Consider the following 8,809-nt stretch of genomic DNA (forward strand, 5'->3'; position numbering starts at 1 on the left):
TTTTTTTTGGAGACAGAGTCTTGCTCTGTTTTGCTGGAGTGCAGTGGTACAATCTTGGCTCACTGCAGCCTCCACCTCCTGGGTTCAAACGATTCTCCTGCCTCAGCTCCCAAGTAGCTGGGATTACAGGCACATGCCACCATGCCTGGCTAAGTTTTGTAATTTTCAGTAGAGATGCGGTTTCACCATGTTGGCCAGGCTGGGCTCAAACTCCTGACCTCAGGGTGATCTGCCCGCTTTGGCCTCCCAAAGTGCTGGGATTACAAGTGTGAGCCACCGCACTCAGATGAACTGGAGCTCTTAAACAGAAGTAGAAATACCTATAGAGGGCAAGGGGCATTTACACAGCAAAAACCTAAATAATGAGCAGTTCCTTTGATTCAGTAATTCCACTTCTAGTACTCTAAACTTAGGAAACAATCGTGAACATACATACAAGATTTAATTCCAAAGGTGTTCACTGCAAGATTATTTATAAGCATTAAAAATTGGAAACAACCTAAATGTGCAACCGTTGGCAATTGGTCAGCTAAAGGTGATCCATCATCCGCTGGAATACGCTGTCATATTTCCACATGTGCTCTCCGGTACTGTTTACTTCCTCAGAGCAGTACACACTTGGAAAGCACTCATTGTGTATTAGGCACTGTTCTAAGGGCTTTATATGACTTGTTTTATCCTCACAACTCCAGAGAGTCCACCTCTAACTCTGAAAAGAGTAGGTTGTCCACCCAGAAGCCAGCCTTCCCAATTCCCAGAGGGTGAGACCAGTACTGTGCATCCTGGGGTTTAGAGCCCAGCTGCTACCTGGGCATGCAGCAGAGGTTGACTGGGATGTGCCGTCAGCCCCGCTGGTCATCTCTCCTCAACTGGGCTAAGAGCAGTAGGTCCTTACTCAGGCAGAGTCTTAGACCTTATGAAACATGCTCACATCCATGATCCTCAGGCAGGGGTCACCGTCTCCATTGAACAGATGGAAAGACCGTGGCCAAGGACAGGCAAAGGGGGTGTCCGTGGTCACACAGCAAGTCCATGACAGAGCCAGGATCAGAATTGAGATTTCCTACTTCCCAGGCTAGTAAATTTCCAAAGCCTTGGAGGCCTGGATGGTACCAGACAAGGCTAAGTCCCTGGGTTTTGTGTGATCTCGGCAAAAGGATATGGCCATAGCCTAGGGCTTAGCTTCTTTTCCAGGCTATGATGTCCAGCATCCATGCTGCCCATCAAGAAATCGTCCAGGGCAGTTTGGCGCCAGATGGAAGTAAGTGGTACCTGGATGGTGTGATTTCTGGGGATGTTTCTCATCCTCAAATTTCTCCTCCAGCCAGTCTAACATAGTACCTTTGTTTCCATCATTAGTGTTCTATGCCCTTAGGATAAGACACAAATCTCTGTAAGGTTAACCATCCTCAGGAGAAAAAGCACGTGGCATCATTATTAGTCATTGAGATTCCCATGGGGAATAATCCTGGAGAGAGAGGACGGTAGTGAAAGATCCATGGCCCAGTTCTGTTACTAATTCCCTGTAGCAGGCATTAGGGCTGTTCACAGATACTCTTCCTCCTCTTTCTAGGCCTGTGGTGGGATTACACTTCTCTGCCTCCTTGAAATTGGGCATAGCCATGAAACTTGCTTTGGTCAATGAAATATGCTAAAAAATGACTCATGTCATGCCTGCGTAGACGTTTTAAGAACCAAGGTGTGATTCTCAGTGCTTTTCCTTTTCTTCTACTACAGGGGCTAGAAATATTGCAAACCACGGCTACCCCATTAGCCTGAGTCTAAGAGAGAGGATGATGTGGAAGAGCGATCCCAGTCAATTCACATCAGAGAAGAAGCAAGAGCAGGAAATAAAATTTTGTTGCATGAGTCACTGGGACTTTGGAGGGTACAGGTACGGCAGTGTAACCTGGCCTATCCTAGTTGATACACTCAGAGGGTGACCTTGAGCAAGTTTCCTATATAAGCCTCAGTCATACCATCTATAAAATGGGTAGATTAGATGCTGTCTCAAAACTCTTCCTGATTTTCTGTGTCTGATCCTCACATTCTCATGCTGAATGATGGTCAAGGGCAGGTTTGTTGTGTTGGGAGCAGCCCAGTAAGGTGGATTTGGGTAGGGGCTAGTTTTGACAGTAGGAGAAGAGTGAAGAAGTAGATAGCAGGGGAAAAGAGGAGGTGAGGGAGAGAAAAATCACCTACTCGGTCTCCTTGTTCATGATAGGTGCATTAGGGTCCCCATGGAGAGGGTGTCATGGGTATCTGGGCTATGTCCTGTGCCTTGAGCTGGATTGGCACGTTGTTTCCATAGTACAGTCCCCTAGAGGGAGAGAAGACAGGGAGTTTTCCCCACTGCTCCAAACTCCAAGAGGAATGGTGAAAACCAGGCACCATCCCTTGTCCCTGCCTGCCGGAGGCACCTCTGGGAACACCGGACACAGACACAGTCCCCCCAACTTCATTCACAGACCTCGTTCTTGCCTGACTGCAGCAGCTCCTTATGTCCCTGAGTTTGCGCAGCCTAACCCTCCCTGATGTCACCTCCTGCCACACCAGGTTCAGAGGATGCTCCTCTTCCTCCTCCAATTCAGATATTCACCTTACAGTGTCCTTTGGCATCACAATGAGCCCTGCAAGTCAGCCAAGTTATTACTGCTCATTTATTCAGATGAAAATGAAATATTCCTCACTGCAGATGCCAACTTCTCCCCTCAACATGAAACCCCCTAAAAGGTTAGGATTTGCAATCTTCTTCCCATTTCCTTAAATAGTTTTTAAACCATTGAGAGGAAACATTCTTCTTAAATGGAAGACCCAGAGGCATTCTAGCTGCTCACAGAGAGCATAATAAATAGACGCACTGGTGCAAACTCCCACACCACACAACAGAGATCTTCCTACAAACTAGGAAGAGAACAGGTAGCTACGGAGCACACGGAAGAAAGGAAGAGAGGCGAAGGATCAGCATGTGCTCTGATTGTGTCTCTGTGAAATTCGAGAAATGTAACTCGGAGTCCCATGACTTTAGACAAATCCATGCAAATAGGGCACATTCTGACGTAACAGAGGTAGTATCTAGTATGGTAGTTAGAAATAAGAAAAGAGAGACCTTTTGAAGCGGTCCTGGAGGACTAAGAAGATACGTCTGTATTTTTCTCTCTGTCTCTGTCTCTGTCTGTCTGTCTCTCTCTCTCTCTCTCTCTCTCTTTCTTTTTTCTTGAGATAGAGTCTTGCTCTGTTGCCCAAGCTGGATCTCAGCTCACTGCAACCTCCACTTCCTGGGTTTGAGTGATTCTCATGCCTCAGCCTCCCGAGTAGCTGGGATTACAGGCATGCACCACCATGCCTAGCTAATCTTTGTATTTTCAGTAGAGACAGGGTTTCACCATGTTGGCCAGGCTGGTCTCGAACTCCTGACCTCAAGTGATCTGCCTGCCTTGCCTCCGTAAGCACTTCTTTTCTTCTTTTCCTTTCTCTCCCTCCCTCCCTCCCCACCCTCTTTCTCTTTTCTTTCTCTCTCTCTCTGTCTCTCTTTTTTTTTCTTTGATGGAGTTTTGCTCTTGTTGCCTAGGCTGGAGTGCAACGGGGTGATCTCGGCTCACTGCACCCTCCATCTCCCGGTTCAAGCAATTCTTCTGTCTCAGCCTCCCCAGCCTGAGACTACAGGCATGCACCGCCACGCCTGGCTAATTTTGTATTTTTAGTAGAGATGGGATTTCTCCATATTGGTCAGGCTGGTCTCGAACTCCTCACCTCAGGTGATCCACCCACCTCAGCCTGCCAAAGTGCTGGGATTACAGGCGTGAGCCACCACCCTGGCCTCTTTTCTTTCTTTTCTTTTCCTTTCCTTTCCGTTCCGTTCTGTTCCCTTCCATTCCTTTCCTTCCCTTCCCCTTTCTCTTTCTTTTTTTCTTTCTCTCTCTCTCTCTCTTTCTTTCTTTCTTTCTTCTTCTTTCCTTCTTTCTTCTTTTTTTTTTTTTCAGGGTCTTTCTATGTTGCCTAGGCTGGATTCAAACTCCTAGGTTCAAGTGATCCTTCTGCCTTAGCCTCCTGAGTAGCTAGGACTGCTGGCGTGTGTCACCCCAGTCAGCTAAAGGATAGTTTAAAAAACAACATTATCACATTCTAACAGGAGAAATAAAAGAGGCATTAGTAAATTGAGATTAAAAACTTGCCATGGACTGAATGTGTCCCATCTCCCCCACCAGTTCACCTGGTGAAGCCTAAATACCCAGGGTGATGGTATTTGGAGGTGGGGACTTTGGGAAGTTATTAGGTCATGAAGGTAGAGCCCACATGATGGGACTACTGCCTCATAAGAAGAGGCTGAAGGCCGGGCACAGTGGCTGGTGCCTGTAATCCCAGCACTTTGGGAGGTAAAGGTGGGCGGATCACTTGACGTCAGGAGTTTAAAACCAGCCTGGGCAACATGATGAAACCCCGTCTCTAATAAAAATTAAAAATTAGCTGGGTGTGGTGGTGAGCACCTGTAGTCCCAGCTACTCTGGAGGCTGAGGCAGGAGAATCACCTGAACCTCAGAGGCAGAGGTTGCAGTGAGCCGAGATTGTGCCATTGCACTCCAGCTTGGGCCATGGAGCAAGATTCTGTCTAAAAAAAAAAAAAAAAAGAAAAGGAGAAACTGGAGAGCACTTGCTCTTTCTCTTTGCTCTCTGCCCTGTGAGGACACCATGAGAAGGTGCTGCCTGCAAACCAGGAAGCCTGTCCTCTCCAGAGACCAGGTCTGCTGGCTCCCTGAGCAGGGACTTCCCAGTCTTCAGAATGGTGAGAAATAAGCCTCTGTTGTTTAAGCCACCCAGTCTACAGTATTTTATTTTAACAGCTCACACTGACTAAGACGAATTTGCCTTCGACCACAGAAAGTGAAAGAAAATAAAACCCATTCTAAGTTAACATGTAGTTGGAAAACAATGCCACTTTATGTACAACAGGATACTTCAACAGAACTCGGTCAAATTGTATTTGCAGTCATTTAGAGAAAAGAGGCAGTTTTTGTATGCCTTAAATATTTCATAAAAACAGTTGAAGTTAATTGTAAGTCTAATTTTAAGTTAGAATTAGATATAAAGAAAAAAAAAGAATTAGATATAAAGAAACAAAGTCAATTCTGTCAAAAGGCTATTTGTTGGGAGGATCAGGCAATAGCAAAAAAGCTTCCAAACAGAATAAAATATATAACAAGGTGGCCGTCGTTCACTCTTCAAGAGGCTTGGCTTAAAAATGGAAAGCACTGGCTAAAGGGATGGAATAGAGTCCGAATGAGCCTCACACTCATTTAAAACACACGATTTAATCCATGATATTGAGAGGAAAAAAGGCAGGAAAATAAGTGGTGTTAAAATGCATGGCAATACGCTATCACTTTCCTGCTACCATGAAGAAGGCCTTTACTTCCCCTTTGCCTTCCATCATGAGTGTGTTTCCTGAGGCCTCCCTTGCCGTGCAGAACTGGTGTTTTCAAGCCTATGGACCTTAACTGTGTCATCAAACTTTTTAAAGAGACTGATAAAGATGGCTTAGGAGAAAAACAACTGAAATCTGTCAAGAAACTGGTACAGTGTTATCAGAATGAACTTCCCTTAAGAGATTTAATACAGATATTTAAAATTCTGAATCTGTGTGCAGTATAAGCAAAAACCAGCCATGTTTTGTAGAATCTGCGTATGATATCGTAAAATAGTGTGGCTTGCCATTTTTGAAAAAGAACGTATTGGATGAAATAACTTATGCTCAAGATACTGCTAATTAAATTGCGCTCTGGGTGACTTAACGAACACACCAAGTTCTTAATTGAGGATACAAAATGGTAAGCGTATTGTTGGCTTTTATCATGCAGAACCACCAAGGAAGCATATTCCAAGTTACCAGCAAGTGAGCTCATCATATAAGATTCAAATGGCTGAAGTAGGAGGATTGGCAAAACAATAGTCCAGCCAATGACCTTGCTTGAAAATCAACTTGTTGGGAAACTTTGGGTACTTAAAATTCTGCAGCATCTCTCGACTTCTGAAGTTAATTGTACTGCAATGCTATTGGCCGCACAAGCAGCCAATGGCGTCTGCGCTCACCTCAGTGACCCAGATTTCTCTGGACAGCTTTTACTTAGTTCATCAGAAATACTTTGAAACTTATCAGAAAAATCTTCCAAAGAAGTCATTCGACAGCTTAGTAACTTGGAATTAGCTAACTGGCTTTGAAGGAAGTATTTCAAAATCTATTTATGAGAGGTTTTAGTCATTATGACTGCCAGCTTAGAAATTACATATTAGTGATCACTACAATTATAGTTCAAAATCCTGGAGAGCCAATGATTAAATGTGGCCTTACCAAGGATTTGATACTGTTTGCAACATTTGATGAAGTTAAAAGTTAAACCCTTTGGTAAAAGGACTTAAATTTTCTAATTCTTATGAAGATTTTGAGTTGAATGAATTACTATTCAATATAATTGTGATTTTATGTAAAGATTTACCTACTATTCACGTAAAGAGTAATAAAGGCAGAAAAATTAACAAAAATTGCCTCACTTTGTGTGTGTGTGTGTGTGTATATATATATATATATATATGGCAATATGAGTGTTTTAAATTTAAATAATTATTTTTAACTAAGTAATTAAATTAAAAATCTCTGCATGGAAATGAAAAAACACAGCCACATAGCATTTCACACTCACATCGAATGGCTGTAAGGAAAAAGGCACATGTTAATGAGGATGTAGAGAAACAGGACACTGTATATATTGCTGGTGGGAATGTAAAATGGCCCAGCCACTCTGAAAAGCAGTCTGACAGTTTTGGCGGTTCCTTAGAACATCAATCTCCAACTGTTTTGGCCCAGGAACCGGTTTTGTAGGAGATAATTTTTCCATGGACAGGGATGGGAGATGGGGGATGGATTCGGGATGATTCAAGCTCATTATCATTTATCATTGGGTCCCTTGCATGCGCGTTTCACAGCAGAGTTTGTGCTCCTATGAGAATCTAATGGCGCCGCTGATCCCACAGGAGGCGGAGCGCAGGTGGTAATGCTCGCCAGCCTGCCGCTCAGCACCTGAGGTGCAGCTCGGTTCCTAAAAGGCCATGGGCCTGCATTGGTCTGCGGCCTGGGGGTTGGGGATCCTTGCCTTATAATGTAAAACAATAGAATTACCATCTAATCCAGCAATTCCACGCCTAGGTTTATTTCAAGAGAAATGAAAATATACATCCACACAAAAAAGTGTATATGAATGTTCATACCAGCATTATCCATAACAGTCAAAAAGTAAAATCAACCCAAATGCCCAAAAACTCATGACTAGAGAAACAAACTATGATAGATCTATACAATGGAGTATTATTCAACAATAAAAAGAAACAAAGTTTATGCCATGTGAAAAAAGATCACTAAAGATCACATATTGTATGATTCTATTTATGTAAAACATCCAGAAAAGGCAAATCTATTGAAACAGCAAGTAGATTCGTGGTTGCCTGGGCCTGGAGGCAGAAATAGAAATTATTCTAAATGAGTCCGAGGAATATGATGACACTAATGAAAATATCCCAAAACCAGATCGTGGTGATGGTTGCACAACTCAGTAAATTTACTAGAAATCATTGAATTGTACACTTAAAATGGGTGGATTTTATAGTATGTAAATTACACCTTGATAAAGTTGTTAAAAATAATGCAGGATAAATTGAAATAACATTAATTTTTTTTCTCTGTAGTAAAAATGGCAACAAACAAAATGAAAGCAACAAACTGGGAAGTGTTTGTACCACCCATGACAGTAGTCTAATTTGCTTTTCTTTTTTTGACACAGGGTCTCAGTCTGTCACCAAGGCTGGAGTGCAGTGGTGCAGTCACAGCTCATGCAGCCTCCTAGTACTGAGTTCAAGTGATCCTTCTGCCTCAGCCTCCTGAGTAGCTGAGAAAACAGGCACACTCCACTATGCCAGGCTAATTTTAATTTTTTTGTAGAGACAGGGCTTCCCTCTGTTGCCCAGGCTGGTCTTGAACTCCTGGACTCAAGTGATTTTTCCCCTCACTGGCCTCCCATAGTGTAGAGATTACAGGCATAGCCTCCACACCTGGGCCTAAATTCAAAAAAAAAATTTTTTTTTTTTGAGATGTAGTCTCGCTCTGTCGCCCAGGCTGGAGCGCACTGGCACAATCTCAGCTCACTACAACCTCCACCTCCCAAGTTCAAGCAGTTCTCCTGTCTCAGCCTCCTGAGAAGCTGGGATTACAGGCGCCAGCCACACCTGCCGCCACACACTAAAAATTTTGCATTTTTAGTAGAGACGGGGTTATACCATATTGGTCAGGCTGGTCTGGAACTCCTGACCTCAGGTGATCCACCCACCTCAGTCTTCCAAAGTCCTGGGATTACAGCTGTGAGCCGCCGCACCTGGCCCATATTCAAATTTTAAAAAGCGGTGTCATGTGTATATTTTAAATGTGTGTGTATTTCCATACATAGGGACCAACTCTGGGAAGCTACACAAAAAACTGATGACAGGGTTGTGTCTGAGGAGGGGGCCTGGGGATGCCAGGTAAGGACAGACTTTTCCACTGTGGACCCTTTTTAGGACCTTTGAACCATGCAAACTTTTTAATGTGCACATTTTAATTTTTTCTTTAAAAAGCCACAAGAACATTTATACAACTAGAATAGACATTTCCCGGCCGGGCGCGGTGGCTCAAGCCTGTAATCCCAGCACTTTGGGAGGCCGAGGCGGGTGGATCACGAGGTCAAGAGATCGAGACCATCCTGGTCAACATGGTGAAACCCCGTCCCTA

The 8,809-nt window shown here is 43.8% G+C and overlaps 1 protein-coding gene and 1 pseudogene across 8 annotated transcripts in view; one reads left to right on the forward strand and one right to left on the reverse strand.

Moving 5' to 3' along the window:
* The window catches only part of NLRC5 (NLR family CARD domain containing 5), a 111,866-nt gene that overhangs the window by 82,995 nt on the left and 20,062 nt on the right, over positions 1 to 8,809 (reverse strand). For 7 of the 8 annotated variants that reach the window (XR_005196041.1, XM_037729304.1, XM_037729305.1 and 4 more), the window contains exon 2: positions 2,203 to 2,320. The exons of the other annotated variant lie outside the window; for it this stretch is intronic. The gene's annotated coding sequence lies outside the window, so the exon portion shown is untranslated. The remainder of the gene's footprint in view (positions 1 to 2,202; positions 2,321 to 8,809) is intronic. 8 annotated transcript variants of the gene reach the window in all.
* Positions 1,201 to 7,880, forward strand: LOC108285476 (annotated as a pseudogene).

This window comes from Cebus imitator, unplaced genomic scaffold, assembly GCF_001604975.1.
Source record: "Cebus imitator isolate Cc_AM_T3 unplaced genomic scaffold, Cebus_imitator-1.0 Scaffold297, whole genome shotgun sequence".
NCBI classification, from domain to species: Eukaryota; Metazoa; Chordata; class Mammalia; order Primates; family Cebidae; genus Cebus; species Cebus imitator.